The sequence below is a fragment of the Protopterus annectens genome, chromosome 9.part0, assembly GCF_019279795.1.
Source record: "Protopterus annectens isolate FY-2018-M chromosome 9.part0, PAN1.0, whole genome shotgun sequence".
NCBI lineage: Eukaryota > Metazoa > Chordata > Ceratodontiformes > Protopteridae > Protopterus > Protopterus annectens.
In genome coordinates, this window is record NC_056743.1 from 1,502,058,195 (window position 1) to 1,502,075,842 (window position 17,648).

The window sequence follows — 17,648 nt, forward strand, 5'->3', positions numbered from 1 at the left end:
ATCTTCCACAGATGGGGAAAGCCCTGCTGCAATTTATTCTTATCTCTGACTAATTTTAAATGCAGGGATTTCCTCTCCCTCATCCTGTCATCAGCAAGACCCCCCCCCCCCAATAAACATTCTGGCCCATTCATAGCCCATAGTGTTCTTCTTTGTTTTCCAACATTTCCTCATAAACAAGGAGATACTTTTTAAAGGTCATCCTCCATAGACTCCTTTTCACCCCAGCAGGTCTGTTTTTCTTTCTCTCCCTTACTACCTCACTTGTTGAAGAAAATTATTTTCCTGAGACCGGCGAAAACATTGCTGCCCCACCTAACCTGCAAGTATCATCCACACATTCACTGTCTAAGGCTCACAGCATGGTTTCTCAGTTTTCGTAGATAAAAAATATTCTATTTTTTTTTCTGATAGTGCAATTTCTATTATCTCCTCATCCAAAAGTCCCAGTATAAGGAAAATATGTCAGGAAAAATGTGCCCATTTTCCTTTTGGGTTGAGCCCAAGGAGCTTGGCCCCTTTCCTACTTCAGTTGCAGTCAAGCTGGACTACTTTGCTGGTATTCTTGATTCAAGTTTAAGATTTTCATCTACTAAAGTGCTATTGGCTGCTATTTCCAACTTTTATCTATGCCATAAAGGTTCTTCCCTGGCATCACTGAATGTTTCTAAATTCTTCTTGAAGAGCACTTTACTTTTGTGGCCCCATTGTATGATCCACTGCCTCCTTGGGATTTGCATTTTGTTTTGGAGAAGCTAAGGCTGACTGCCTTTGAACAGGCTACTTCTGCAGAGCAGATTTGTATCTTGGAAGACTATTTTTAGTGGTCATCACCTTGCCTGGTAGACATTTTAGCTTCATGCCACTTCTGTGCATCTTACTTACCTGGTCTTCCATCAGGCACCACATTTCCCTTGTGACTAACTTCTCTTTATGGCAAACGAGTTCAGTCTTGACCAATACATTCACTTGTCTGTTTTTTCCCTTCATTATTCATACTATGGAGAATATTTCTTGCACTGTCTGGATGGTCAGAGGAAGTTGAGGTATTATTAATACAGGAAATTAATCAATCAGGAAATAATTCCGGTAATTTTTTCCTTAAGTTCTAAATCGTTGTGTAAAACTTTTTCAAATCATCTCAACTACCTGGGTTTCATATTTTATTAAATTCTGTTGTCTCACATGACAAGGAATTGTCTGTTTATAATAAAACTCATTCTGGTAGAGCGTTAATTGCTTCAGGGTTTTCCTTAGGAATACTTCAGTGGATTATATCTGTTTGGCCACTGCCTGATCATTCATGAACCACTTTGTGAAGCATTATAAGTTAGATCTAGCTTGCAGGTGTAGACCACCATTTGCAGAGGCTGTGTTTGTGTATATTTTATCATAGGGCCTTCAGCCTACAAGAGCTTGGAATGCTGCCATAGAGGTTATAGAGGATGGACCCACTCCTATGGTTTTGTCGTTGTGATAACTCAACAGAGACTACATGATGTATTGGGCCCACCAGGATTTGAGCTGCATTAACTAGAAAATGGTTACAGTGTACAGTAGCTTATTCAGGAATGCTAATTTTGACATTAAAACCTGAAACCTGATTGGTCAACAACTCCCATACACACTGGGATGGACTCACCAATTGGTCCTTCACAATAAAGGTTTTAACCCATCAAATCAGACCAATTGGAGCTTCCTGAGCCGAAAACATCCACTATTTCTGCATGTATATAACCAATGCACCAATCCTTGTAACCTGTACATCTAAGCAGTGCTCATTTGCCATTAAATTATTAAATTCAAAATCTGGAACTGTCTTTTCTTTACAAGAAGATCAGATGCTTGCTGTTTTTTAATTGTATTCTTACAGTAATACGGGTACTAGCCTACAAACCAGGGCTAATTATCAAACCAGTCTGGGCAGTCTTTATCAAGACTTGAGAACATTCCCAGACAAAAGCACAGACGGATAATCTTGGAACTTGTCTGGGCAGTCTTTATCAAGACTCCTGTTGTTATCCCAGACAACAGCACAGCTGTTGATTGCTAATTACACAGCAACTGAGCAAGTTGGCACTCCCAAGGGTACTCTTTCTCACTAATGACTGAGAAAGAATTCTAAGACCAGAAGCAACCATTTTAGATTTAAAAGACCCATTGGAGAACCAAGAGGACATCCATGGAGCCTTCAACTCATCCCAACCATTAACCCTCATAAAATCCTCCAAAGCTAGTTATGAAAATAAAATTGCCAAAGATTCCAAAGACAACCACAAGGCATTCTATAACTATGTCAAGAATCTAAATGGCAATGCTCAGATCTGCGCTGAGCTACAACAGAACGGCATTAAATATACTGATCCCAAGGATATTCCCACTATCCTGGCAGATCGATTCAGTGCCAACTTCACGCCCCCTCTCACCCCCTAAACAGCCCATCTCAATACCAGAAGATTGCCAAATTCTGGTAATAATAGCCACACAGGTAAAAAACGCACTCTCCAAAGCTAAGAATACAGCATCCATGGGACAAGATGACATTCTGGGCTGTGTACTACATGAACTACAAAATGAACTGGCACCTCACCTAAGTGTCATGTTTAATCATACCCTCACCTCAGGATTCGTGCCCACTGACTGGCACACAGCTACAGTTATCCCACTCCACAAGGAAAATCCACCTTGGATCCCGGGAACTACCATACCATCAGTCTGATGAGCCTGATCTGCAAGGCCATGGAATGTATTATCATGGAACTTATAAACAAAGATATTGGCAACCTTCAAACACTGGACCCCACCCAGTTTGGGTTCATGAAGGGCCAATCTTGTCTCCTGAACCTGACTGACTTCTTTGAGTCAGTCTCCAGAGCCGTGGATGAGGTTAAGGCAGCCCACACAGCCTATCTGGACCTCGCCAAGGCCTTTGACACCATCCCCCACTCTGGAATCATAGATAAACTTACTAAGCTGGGCATTAATTCCTACGTCACTCGATGGGTAGCCAACTGGCTTACTGACAGAACCCACACTGTAAAAGTAGCTGACTCCAAATCCAGCTCCAGACAAGTGGAGTACCTCAGGGTTCAGTCCTGGGACTGCTCTTGTTTGGCATCTACTTCTCTGAAGTACAGGCCAACACTAAGGGACTCTGGCCAACAAAGTTAACAGATGACTGCAAACTAGGAGCCATTATTGAATCCCCAAATGATGTGGATAGTCTACAAAAGGGCCTTACAAAAACAGATGCTTGGTGCCAGAGCCATGGGCTCAGGCTCAATGCCAAGAAATGTACAGTTATCCCCTTTGGGAAAAAGCATGTACCCGTGAATTACCACATAGGTGGCAGTAACCTAAACACTGAAAGTGTGATAAGAGACCTAGGGACACAGGTGGACAGTGGTCTCACCTTCAATAACCACATCGCCACAACAGTCAGGAAATACTTCTATGTGGCACACCTCATCACTAAGAGCTTTTCATCAAGAAAAAAGGAGGTCATTGTCCCAGTGTACTCAGCCCTCATTAGACCCATTATAGAATACAACGCCCCATTTGGTATGTACCTCTCGAGACATCTGCAACAACTGGAAAGGCCATAGAAATACCTCACTAAAAGAATCACAGGCCTAAAGCAGATTCCCTATGCTGACCACCTTAAAAAACTCCAGCTATAATCTGTCACATATCATCTGCTCTGAGGCGATCTCTGCTTAACATACAAGGCCATGTCAAACCCAGAGCTGTTGGACCTGCTACACTTAAAGAAATCCCAATCCCTCAGAGCCACACACTTCAAGGATCTAAACCTTGTCATCACAATAAACAAAACATGCTGGAGGGATAGGTTCCTAACCCAGAGACTCCCCAGACTCTGGAATAGACTGCCCATACATGTCAAACAGAGCGCCACCTTGGCCCTCTTCAAAAGGAACCTTGATGATTGGATGGGAGAAAGGAAATTCACCCCGGGGATCACGTCAGTCGCCCTGCTAGACAGGGGTCCAGGGAAGTAAATAGTGTGGGAAGAAATAGCCAGGGAATTGCTATGGCTAGGCTTATACAGGCCCTAGGGCTGATAGCCTAGTGCCAACCTATGAACCTATGAAGAGCAGGAGGGGATCCCAGAGTCCAAAAAGGTGACCAGGTGATACTAGTTGGGCCGGATAATTCAAGCCCAAACCATTTTTATGTTGATACCTGTACCCATAAATTGCAAGTAAGCTACTCCTTGATTCTTCTTGTACCTAGGGGGACATCTATCACCTAGGCTTTCTTTATTCCTAGGCTTGCCCACTGCAGTTACCACTTATCTTCACTGCAATAAATCCAACACTTTTGTTTCCTTACTACTGTGTTGCTTTTGCTGTCTTAACTCTATACATTTTGTTATTTGTGAATGAGACAGGGGAAGTGATGTAAGAAATTATTTTATTACGTAATAGAAATAATAGGAAGCTAAATCAAACTGGCTCAATATTATGTGATGGTAAACTTATTTATGGGGAATTAGAACTGGCTAATAAATTTAACCAGTACTTCTCCAGCATAGATAATCTAGTCCTGTTTTATAATTTGGTTTATTGCACAACTGATAATCTTACAACTGAAGCTTCAATATTAACTGAAGAAAGTATATTAAAATCACCATCTAGAATTAGAAATGAAACCAGCCCAGGTCCAAACAGAATTCCAGGATGCTTTTTGACTACTACAGCAGTCCACATCTAATCTAGCCTTAAAACTCTCTTTTAATCTATTAATAACTACTGCTTTTGTACCAGGGATATACACTGAATGACTGATGCCGTACCAATCTGTAAGGGGAATGTAGCCGACAAATGTAACTATAGTGCTATCAGCTTAGCCTCCTTGTTATGTAAGAGTTATGGAGGCACACTGTAAGTACTACAAATCATACTGCTGATAACTATTATATTCAGCTATCCACACTTTTATAGAATGTCCATAAATGTACTCATATTTTTGTCCTTTTCCTCATCAGATTTTCCTTTTTCTGGTGTTCTGATAGTGAATAATGGCACAGATTAGAACTGTATACTTATGAAAACTAGACAGAGAGAGAGAGAGAGAGAGAAGAAACCAACATGAAGATCCTTTCTGCTCTCCCTCCTGGCTTGCACTGCACTAATGTACAGTGCAAACACATGGACATTCCCTACCCATGTGCAGTACATCAGAACGATGCTGAACAAGCAGAAGAACATCAAAGTGCTGTCATACCTTTACATTATTTAAAAAAGGTAAGCAATTTCTTTCATAAATAATGTTATTGTATAGTAGCAATAACCCCTTCCTGGATGTAGGTATCACAGGATTTATCCACAACTGGCTTTGTTTGATCACTCTGACTTCATCCCTGTGATCAAACTACATCAACGATGAGTAACTCTTGGGAAACCCACATCCAGTTATGTGTTATTGCTAAAATATAAATCAGGACAAATGTGGAGTTTTGTGTTTTGGGATATTTTTCTCCATGTTGAAAATGTGCATGTGTAACTTGGAACTAACAATGCTAAGAGCATATAAAGATCTTGGTGTTAGAATAAGTGATACATTAAAATATAAATCCTAAGCTCAGTCAGTCAAAACTAATGCAATGTGTATATTATCGCCTCATTTTTAAAAACTTTATTATAAGGTGAAACATTTTGTTTCTTATGTCTGACCATTATTAGAGTAAAACTCCCTTGTATTGGTCCAAACTACTAGTAGGAGAAGGTCTGATTTGTTGATTTTAGAGAATGAACAGACAATATTCACTAAAAAAATTATAGTTTATAAGACTTTTGGCTAATGTACCAGACTTGAGTAAGTTACTTGATCTATGCTCTATCTGCATTTTTAAATGTCCTTATGGCTAAAACACAGTTACCCATAAACCATGAATTTATGAAACTATAATGTGAAGATATTTATTTTTTACCTCTGCTGCACAGAAATATGTTGTATTATATTCCTGACCCCAAGCAGACTTTTCTATTTATTTTCTATGTAATGGGAGCTTTTCTCCTTGGGCCCACCTGAAAATAGAAAGTCCATTAGGGAAACAAGTTAACAAAAATGTATAGAATAAAAAAAAGAGAAATATAAATAAACCACAGCAGATACCAAATACTAACCACATTGTTGAGAGTTATACATCAGAATATTGTGTAAATAGAAAAGGTTGCACCTAAAAGACTGTGACAAAAAGTGAGGTAACAAATCTTCAACACAGAAATATTAGGAAGGCAAAATGGCTGCCTTTGCTGTCTTTAGATGTAGCTGGAGAAAGAAGGAGAGCAAAAGTGAATGGAGATCGGGAAAATATGTCAAACTGAATGCAAAGTACCAGAGAATAAGAAGAAGTGACAAGGAGGCATATCTGAATAAGCACTGTAAAAACTAAAAGAAGACAACAAAATAAAAAAGACAAGATATTTCTTCAAGAAGGTTGAAGCACAAGATATTAAGAATAAGTGTCAGGAACATATACAAGAATTATATAAGAAGGACCTTAAAAATCATTGATGTATACAATGGTATTTCATCGTATCTAGAGCAACACACCCTGGAGAGTACAGTTAAATGAGACCTAGAAATCTTTGCTAATAACAAGGCTGCAAGAAGTAATATAATCCCAACTGAATTGTTTAAAATCCTGAAAAATGCTGATGTTAAAATTTTGCTTGGAATTTCCCAACACATTTGGAAAACACAACAATGGCCACTGAACTGGAAAAGGTCAACTCATATTCCATTCCCAAAAATAGGCAATCCTAAAGACTGCAAATTATCTAACAATAGCATTTTTTTTTCACATCACATGATACATATGTAAAAAAATGACAGCTGTGGAAGCTGATTTTAGAAGGGGCAGAGATACAGAAGTTAAACTGCCATCATCCACAGGATAATAGAGAAAACGAGCGAGCTTCAGAAAAATGTTTTCTTTTGCCTTATTGACTACATTAAAGACTTTGACTATGTGTAACATAACAAATTATGGCAGGTTGTTTACCTGAGGTATCCCTATGGAAAACAAGAAGCAACAGTTAGACCAAAATTATGAAAAACTGACATGAGACTGTGAAAAAAGTAAAATAAGGCTGTGTATTGTCACCCTACTGATTCAGTTTATATACCTTAAAGTACAATATGGCTGCGTATTGTCACCCTACTGATTCAGTTTATATACCTTAAAGTACAATATGACTGCGTATTGTCACCCTACTGATTCAGTTTATATACCTTAAAGTACAACATGGCTGTGTATTGTCACCCTACTGATATACCTAAAAGTATAATATGGCTGCGTATTGTCACCCTACTGATATATCTTAAAGTACAATATGGCTGCGTATTGTCACCCTACTGATTCAGTTTATATACCTTAAAGTACAATATGACTGCGTATTGTCACCCTAGTGATATACCTTAAAGTACAATATGGCTGCATATTGTCACCCTACTGATTCAGTTTATATACCTTAAAGTACAATATGGCTGCGTATTGTCACCCTACTGATTCAGTTTATACACCTTAAAGTACAATATGACTCCGTATTGTCACCCTACTGATTCAGTTTATATACCTTAAAGTACAACATGGCTGTGTATTGTCACCCTACTGATTCAGTTTATGTACCTTAAAGTACAATATGACTGTGTATTGTCACCCTACTGATTCAGTTTATATACCTTAAAGTACAATATGGCTGTGTATTGTCACCCTACTGATTCAGTTTACATGCTGAGAAGTACAATAAGGCTGTATATGGTCACCCTACTGATTCAGTTTATATACCTTAAAATACAATATGGCTGCATATTGTCACCCTACTGATTCACTTTATATACCTTAAAGTGCAATATGGCTGTGTATTGTCACCCTACTGATTCAGTTTATATACCTTAAAGTACAATATGACTGCGTATTGTCACCCTACTGATTCAGTTTATATACCTTAAAGTACAATATGACTGTGTATTGTCACCCTACTGATTCAGTTTACATGCTGAGAAGTACAATAAGGCTGTATATGGTCACCCTACTGATTCAGTTTATATACCTTAAAATACAATATGGCTGCATATTGTCACCCTACTGATTCTCTTTATATACATTAAAGTGCAATACGGCTGTGTATTGTCACCCTACTGATTCAGTTTATATACCTTAAAGTACAATATGGCTGTGTATTGTCACCCTACTGATTCAGTTTATATACCTTAAAGTACAATATGGCTGCATATTGTCACCCTACTGATTCAGTTTATATACCTTAAAGTACAATATGGCTGCGTATTGTCACCCTACTGATTCAGTTTATATACCTTAAAGTACAATATGACTGCGTATTGTCACCCTACTGATTCGGTTTACATGCTGAGAAGTACAATAAGGCTGTATATGGTAACCCTACTGATTCAGGTTTATATACCTTAAAGTACAATATGGCTGCGTATTGTCACCCTACTGATTCAGTTTATATACCTTAAAGTACAATATGGCTGTGTATTGTCACCCTACTGATTCAGTTTACATGCTGAGAAGTACAATAAGGCTGTATATGGTCACCCTACTGATTCAGTTTATATACCTTAAAGTACAACATGGCTGCGTATTGTCACCCTACTGATTCAGTTTATATACCTTAATGTACAATATGGCTGTGTATTGTCACCCTACTGATTCAGTTTATATACCTTAAAGTACAATATGGCTGCGTATTGTCACCCTACTGATTCAGTTTATATACCTTAATGTACAATATGACTGCGTATTGTCACCATACTGATTCAGTTTATATACCTTAAAGTACAATATGACTGCGTATTGTCACCCTACTGATTCAGTTTATATACCTTAAAGTACAACATGGCTGTGTATTGTCACCCTACTGATATACCGCAAAGTACAATATGGCTGCGTATTGTCACCCTAGTGATTCAGTTTACATGCTGAGAAGTACAATAAGGTTGTGATGGCTGAAAGTGAGGAAGAATGACTAGACTGTTGATGAGAATTAGAACGTGCAAAAGCTGGGTTTGCTGATCAACATAAACAAATAAAATTACACTCTGTATATAGCCTTATTAACGTTTCACATACAGATGGGGAGGAAAAGGCGACAATGACAAATTTTATTTTCCTGGGGTCAAAGATCTTTGTAAAGGGTGATTGCAGCCATGATGTTAAAAATACACTTGCTTCTTGAAAGAAAAGCTATGACAAGTATGGATAAAACATCAAATAGCAAAGACATCACATTGTCAGCAAAAGTCCATATAGTTCAAACTGTGGTTTTCCCAGTAATAATATATAGCTTTGAGATTTAGACTATAAGTGAAGCTGTTCTCTGGAAAACCAATGTTTTTGAACTCTGATGATAGAGAAGACTTGAAAATTCTGAGGACTGCAAGATTAATTCTATCAGTTATTAAGAAAATTAACCTAGACTGTTTGATTGGAATGTCTGATAGTAAAACTATAGTTCAGATAATTAAGCCACAAAATGCAAAGACAGGATTCAACAAAGAAGGCACTGAAACTGGAAAAGATCGAAGATAAAAAAAGGGGAAGGCAGCAGAGGCTAAGATGGTTAGACAGCTTTACTGAAGTAATAAGTATGAATTTTCCAGAATTTAAAGAAACAGACAAGTCTAGTGTTTGAAAGTCCTTGAGGTCAAAAAGAGGAAAAAGCAAACAATTAAACAACAACAAAAGAATCACACCTGACATGTCTGTCAATTTACTGCAGAGGATTAATGCTTTGAGCCACTAATGATCTTTATCCTGAAGTCCTGGACATGAGCCTTTCAGTCTTCAGATGCCCCTGTTACAAAGAGATTAAATTAAATTAAACTAAATTAAATTAAATAAATGAAGAGCACCAGCTTTAAGTACCACTAAAGGTAAAATGATAACCCTGAAAGAGTGAAGTACAGACTTTATAACAGTGACCATAACAGCATTCTAGAAGTCAGAACAAACAAGTATCATACGACCATAGGAGGTTACTAGGCTAATGGCTCAAGACCCTTTTTCAGTCTAGCCATTCGTGCCCCAAACCTTCCCTATTATTAAGGTATGCAGAAGTCAGTGGTAAAGACAGTCTAGGATCAAAGAACCAATTGCAGAAATCAGTTACAGTGAGGGGAATAAAATATATTATTAAGATATTTAGTAAACTAAATGGAACATGGAAAGGTCTACAATACACGTAACCAACATGAAACTAAGCCATATGAAGATGACTCCATTTTAGCAGCTATAACAGTAAACAGACCCAAAACATGGAAGTTTTATAAAGAAAAAGATTGTCTGTGGTTTGTCAGAAGAGAAAGGAAACAGGATTGAGTTACTGTGGACATGCAACAATTATTGTTCCTGTTAAAGAATTTCTGTTATGTAGCAAACTGTTGAGAAGATATAGAGGTGCATATACCAAGGTAAATGTGGTAGTGAGGTAAGACTCTAAGTACACAGGCATTTGTGCATCTGAGAAAGGATGATCTGGGAAAAATAGAAACAAAGTTGTAAGTCCAAAGTCAGGTTTCAGAAAGGTCCATTTTCTTGCTGATAATTACAAGTTTCAAGTAAACTGGAGAAAGTTGATGAAGGGTCAAGGTTGGAGAAAGGGGAAAAAAGAAGCCATTTAACTTTCATTTAGTTCATCATCTCCTGAAAATGCCATATCTGTAGTTAGAAACAATCCACCTCTGGTGGTATCGGGAGATAAAGCCGTGATGATAGCTCAGGTGAGTCAAGTTTAGTTAGTGGCTTGGGTACTTAACAGAGCTGGCAGGAGATGCCCAGCCTGGTGGAGGGGAAGGTGCAGCCAGATGCTCACTATCAAAATGTCTGGGAGTAGGGACAGCAATGCAAATGCTTAGCCTAGGAGCAGGCATTAGGCTCACCAATTCTCCACTTGGTGGTAGCCTTCAACATGGGTGTGTAGAAGTGTGTACTTGCATGGGAAAGGCATTGTGGACACACACACACACACACACACACACACACACACACACACACACACACACACACATCACCATGTTTCCAGGGAGGACATTAAGCACTCACATGGCCAAATGGTTGCCTGGATGACAACAACCTCCAGAGACCTCTTGCCCTGATGCCAGGTGAAATACCTGGATAAGGGAAAGAATAAGCCATGTCTAAAAAAATCTAGCTAGAAAATATCTAAATTATTTAGACTAACATGCAATAAGAAAACATGCAGAATTGCTTCATTTGAGTCTACCTTAAGGGGCAGAAGGTGAATGAACAGCTGGTCTACCAGCAGTATTTAGGTATTTTGTTGGACAGACATCTGAAATTAGAGTTGGGCAGTCCAGTTTAAAAGTATCTAAGACACTGTGCTTCTGTAAGGAGGAAATTCAAGGAGTAGATAGAGATGGCTACAAGGAGTACATTTACTAGATATGTATTTTTGTAGCATGAAATTGACATCTTTGATCATATGGTGGATGAGGATAGATAAAGGCTGGTAAAAGTAAGAAATAAATATAGTAAGAGAGGGTGGAGGGCAGAGGTTTTCAAAAGGCATTCATAAAAACTTTCCCAGTCTATTATTACCTCCTCTTTTATCCATAGTGCTCTGCAACGAATTTTCTTCAGCCAGCTCCATTGGCAGAGGAGGACAAAACCATGATTGTGATGCAGGTGATGTGAGTCTGATTAACAGCTCAAACACCACTGGGACCTACCATGGAGGAGGATAGGAGTGACAGAGCTTTACCTGTACACCTCTCTTTGGTAGGAAGATGTTGGGGCATATGCTCAGAGCAAACCCTTCATAGCTAAATCTCCAACGAAGATAGGAGATCACATGGAGTTGTTTCTCTATTGGGGAGTGAGCAGGGGGAGTGGGGGAGGCATCATATGTGGAGGCAGAGATGTGCATCACAAATGCCCATTTCATGCCAACCCTTTGGACTTCTATATGAATGCACAATGGGGTTAAGGTTTAGAGTCCAACTACAAGTTTGTCAACCACTAAAGTCAGCCTCAGTATGATACTGTCTTCCAAGCTACTGTACTCCTCAGCTTCCAAGACATAGTTCAATCCCTGCATTCATCTAGACCAGAATTGCCTAGCAAGCAATAGAGCTGGCACTTGTCCCCGATATGGAACTGTAAATTCCCCCATCCTGTGTCGGTCCAGGATCCACCAAGCAAGGGAGACAGCAGTGTGCCTTGGCCCATTTTGAGATAGAGATTGTGGCAGGATGGAGATATTGGCTGAAATCATGAATGGGAATGGTGGTGGTTCTACAGGCAGAGAACAGTGACAAGGAGAAGGAATAACCAAAATCTGGAGGTTAGTAGGGAGGTTAACAAACAGTTGGGAGAAAAAACTAGCTTCTTCCCTAGATCTATTTAGCATGTGCCGAGCTGCAACATCAGAGAAATGGATCCAGGCTACTTTCAAAAAATGTGCATTATTTTTGAGAAACAAAACTTTACAGTTTGCTTATATTTTTAGATTATTTTTTACTTGTTTCAATCTTACATCCATTCCAGTTAACTATTCAGGTCAAACCATTCCATTTTTATCTTGTTCTGGACAGTTTACAGTTCTCAACTACCCCTGCCTAAGTTTTGACTTTTTTTTCCCCTTATCTTTATAATTTGATATTACCACTGTCTGTTTCTGTAATTTTTTTTTCTTTTCACAGGTGCTGTAATTGTGTCTGTCATTTTTCACTATTTTGATCAAATTAGTAGGTAAAAAAGAGCAAGGCATTTAAAAAGTGTAAATGTGGGCCTAAAATTCAGTCCATGAATAAAAATTCTCACTATGGGTACTGCTAAGCTGAAAAATATTTGTCTGTTGTATGTGATATTTGTAAATTGTTTACTCTGACAATCATTTAAGATAGAAAAAATGAGTTAAATTTGTTCAGAATGGAACAAGGCTCTGCTTTTGCCCTGGCTGAACTTTGACCTTGAGCATTCTTCAGAATTATCTCCCTTGAATTCAAGGGTCCAGCTCATAGTTATCAGGGATTACTTCCATAGACACAAGAATAAAATCAAAAATTAAAGGCACAAAAGTAAAAAGGTAAGGGATTTCAATAATTCTAAAAAAACTAGAACGGATAAAAAATTGACTTTGACACATTTGCCTACTGTTTTTTCTAAAAGTCTTTTCAAAATGTTGTCTCCTGTGAAACTGGTTAGAACTAGTGGTGTGTGTCTTGTCTGTCAGATTCTGAAGTATGTAGACTTTTAGGTTCAAGACCATTATTGGCAAAATCTTTCAGATACTACTCCATTCCTTCTCCTAAGCCTAACTATGAAAAGATGATGCAGGCCTTTACTAGAGTCCAACAAAGGATGTCTCTTGCCACTTCCCCTTCTGGTATCAGGATAGACAAAGGGACATCTTCATTGCCTACTATGTTAGCCTTTCAGCCAGAATGTTACTGTTCTTCTCAACAAACCCATTCAGATACTGGTACTGTTAAGTCAGGAATCAAACCAAAAGACATTGATGTTGACATCAACAGATTCGGTGATGTTAGCTGTGATCTCTATATCAAGATAAAAGCTCTTGAGGTCAGCTCTTGACATCAGCTCAGTGCTCAGTGCTAATGCCTTGATGGCAATGTTATCAGTACAGGAATTCCCTTTAAGCTCAGTTTTAGGGGTTGATATACCAGATACAGTCTCAGTGTTGATACCAGTGTCAGTGGAGTTGGCTTTCTGGCATTCAGGATCAAGGCTGTAAATGGCAGGCCAGGGATAAACTGGTTTACTGATCCCATTGTTGCAGTTTGGACATTTAAGGTTGAGCTCAATGCTGATTTGCTTGTTGCTGGTTTTGCTTTGGCAAAATTCAGTTTCAGGCATCAGGAGCCAGTGACCTTGATACTGAGTGTAGCAATGACACTGATATCCACATTAGCAATGCAGCCTGTTCACTGTATGCCACCCTCAGTGCCTGTTCTTACTATAACATGAATCTCAATGGCAGACATTTCTTTGTCTAGATATTTAGCCATCTATCTTTTCAGACAGCTGGACAATGGAGCTGGAACCCTTTTCAGGATCAGTCTCACATGCTGGAACCAATAGCAAGCGTCTTCATCATTCTTGGACCTTTCACTTCCAAAGTCTGGTAAGAACCATAAGTGTAGCTGAAGATTCTTGCATTCTCCCCAACAGTTCTCCCATCCCAGGTATTGATTCCCCACCACCTCCTCAGATTACCCAAAGTTTGGCGGAGTTCTTGAGATGAGGCAGAGAGGCAGGAATAATCCAGATAACCCCTTGCCTCTCATTAAAGGCTCCTGCAAGAGGCCTTTTAGCCCCCTGTATTCTTCATGGGTAACCCCCCCTCCTACTGATATAATGCCATAAATTATTACATCTGCATGGGAGAACCCTGATGTTGTATTACCTGTCCCAAGGAGACGGGACAAGATCCTCTGTCCTCCAAAAGACTCGACTTGTTAAATTAGGACTCCCAAGCCAGACTCCATTGTTAGTGCAGTTGTCCTTAAAAAGGCTCCTGTAGTGCAGAATCCTGCTACCTATCCCCTGGCTAAAGGCTCTGCATAGTTATGAGAAGTGTGTTTAGTACGTTTTTTCATATGTTAAAATTACAAAAACAGCTTGTTGATTAAATGAACCCATCACTGGATGTGTGTCAGCTGAGCAGTTTAAGCTCAGACTGCATTCACAAATGGCAGTCATGTCATCTATTACTAATCTTGCCATGACTTGCTCACAGTTTTGTTGATGGCACAGCTATGGCAGTAGGTATCAGCAAAGCACTTTTATAATCATGCCAGGCCACATCTAACAGACTTCACCAGCAACACAAAGGTGATTCTCACCAATGCCCCCTTAAGCAGGTCTGCTGTCTCGCGCCCACCAGTTAATACACACCTGGAGAATATGGTGAAAGAGGCAAGATTCTCTCAACTGCTGTTAAGTTCCAAACTCCACAATGAGCCTTTTGTTGGCTGCAGTGGAGACACTGCCAATTGTTTCAACATGGCTATCAGCAGCAACAGAACAACCAAAAGTCTAGAAGAAACAATCTTGGTTGTGACGACTTTCAGAATATTAACTAGTCCAGAGGTAGGAATAGTAGTCAGCAGCTACGGTACAGTGATCCACCTTCAGGGAGATAATCTAATCCCTAAGATCTTGACCAATTTTTCAATTTGAAGGCAGTGGGAGGTTGTGTGCCCCTCCACTTGCAAGTATGGCTGGCCATCATAAGGATAGGTGGATAAGGACAGTGATACCTAAAGACTACACAATTCTTTCCTACACCCCTCCCAACTCTGTACTTCTCCCCAGTGAGACATCCCACCCTGTCAGAAGAGTACAGCAAAAGGTGCTAAATCTCATACAGAAAAGAGTCTCCCAATAAATCACAGCAGATCAGAAAGGATGAGTTTATTTCTCCAGGTTTTTTTTTTACTTCTCAAAAAGACAAAGGACTTCAGGCCTTTATTCAATTTAAACATCTAAATTAATGGATCCACAAAGAAACCATTTAGATATTTATGGTGTAGATCTTCCTTCCCACATGTCAGAAGGAAAGTGAATCTGTTCTTTGAACCTTCTAGATTTGGCTACACATAAAGATTACCAGGGAGTCTAGGGGGTAATAGAGAAGCAGTGACTGCAAGGGACAAGCGTCTTTCCTTACCAGAATGATTAGCAGCTAGCCACTATAACATGGAGCAGGTTGGTCATTGGTCATCAGGAGTCTGTTTTGAGTCTCTTTCACTCTTTGGGAATTACACTGAATACTGCAAAGTCCCAACTGGAACATTTCAAATGCTGGCATTTATGTGATGCTCACTGAACACTATCCTACAGAATGTGCCTTCACTCACACGGGATTCTTCCATTACATATCCTGGTACTTCAAATTATTCAGTCTCAGGCAGTTATAGCAATACTGTATCTAATAGCATTGTGGCTAATGACAGCAAATATATACATGGTTTCACACTAGTTTTAGGAATTCAGCGGTCCCAGTTAACAGATCCTATGACACAATACATCAAGATTTGCAAGTCACATTTAAAATATTGCTTCACACTCCAAACCTAACTCTGGGCAATCCATTCCAAGTCACATTCCAGAGAAAGACAGATTTGTAGCAGACAGGCCCAACCACTGCTTACTGATGCCTCACAAGTAAGCCTTCAGTCTACCTGTAGCATGGAGCACTTCTGTCACTGAAGAAAGCCTTACTATGACTTCTTTGCAATCCTGACCAAAACCTTTTTTTTATTTTTTCATCCCTTCTCTGGGGGAACGACCCAGGAATGCTCTCACCCAGAAATAGTCACAAGGATTCCTTTACATTTTCCCTTATTCTAAAGTTGAAATTCAGATATAAAGCCATGAAGAACAATTCAGAACTAATTCTTACAGCACACTTTGGTTTTGACAACTGTTGTTTCCTCTGCATGTCATCTTCTGAAGAAATATCTGGTTTATGAAGCCCTTTAAAACCCTTCTAACCTAAATGTCCTGCAAGCCTTAACTTGGATCTTCATTCCCTTGGTCTAATTACATAGTTATTCCATTTCTAGTAATGGCCAAGGATTCCTTATTCTCCATCAGGGTAATCAAGATACTCACCCCTGTCCAGAGGCTTAATACTAGACAAACATGCATGAGTAAATACATACATTCATGGGCTACTTTTAAAAGTTTATGTCAATTCACAGTTCCAGTGTTTATTTCAAAAACTGACAAAGGGAAAAATGAAAAATGAAACTTTAAGAATTAGCTGATTAGAATGTTTGACAGTCTTAACTCATCCAGATCTAATGTTATGGTAAGTACATAACTTTCATGTATAAATACAAGTCACAGATAATAGAAAGGTATTAAACTATTCAGTACACTATGTTGCTTAGGTGAATTACAGCTAGAAATATAATGCAATGATAAATGTAAACATTTCAGATAAGACTGAAGGATTTACAGCTAGAGGTTATGGATCTGGATTTGAGGTAGATGAAAGGAGGGAAGACTAGGAAAGATACCTTAGGGGTAGGTAAAGCAGTAAAGTTGTCTAAAATGGAGGGCAAAGCAATGAATAGATATAAGAACTTAATCCCAATGATCTCAAACTTGCTAGCTGCAGACCCACTTGATGAGGCCCACCAAGCCATTTTGTTCATTCATTTTCTGATTACCAGTTTTATCCTAGCCAGATTATGGGATTAGCTGCACACACCACAACCCTGATTAATATAAATTGGGCAATCAGAAAGCATGAATTATTATGAGAAACTACTGTAACAGAAGTCTGATCTTTCCTTAGATTCACTAAAATATGAGGATTTATTTCTTACCTAAGTCAAGTTATTGTCAGCCATGTTATAAACGTGATAACAGTGTTTTTTATAGCTCCATCATCCCTTCTCCCAGTATGCCCATCCCAGAAAGGAAATGAAATGCAAGACTGTAGGAAATATTTTAAAGTAGCTGACAGCAAGATGCCATTCACTGTAATAGGTACAAGTAGCAAGTCTTACTTAATACCTGGCAGTTCTGACTTTCATATCAGCCTAGTAGTGGGATTGGGATATTTCAAGAATAAATAATCTGGTTTCACAGCAGTGAT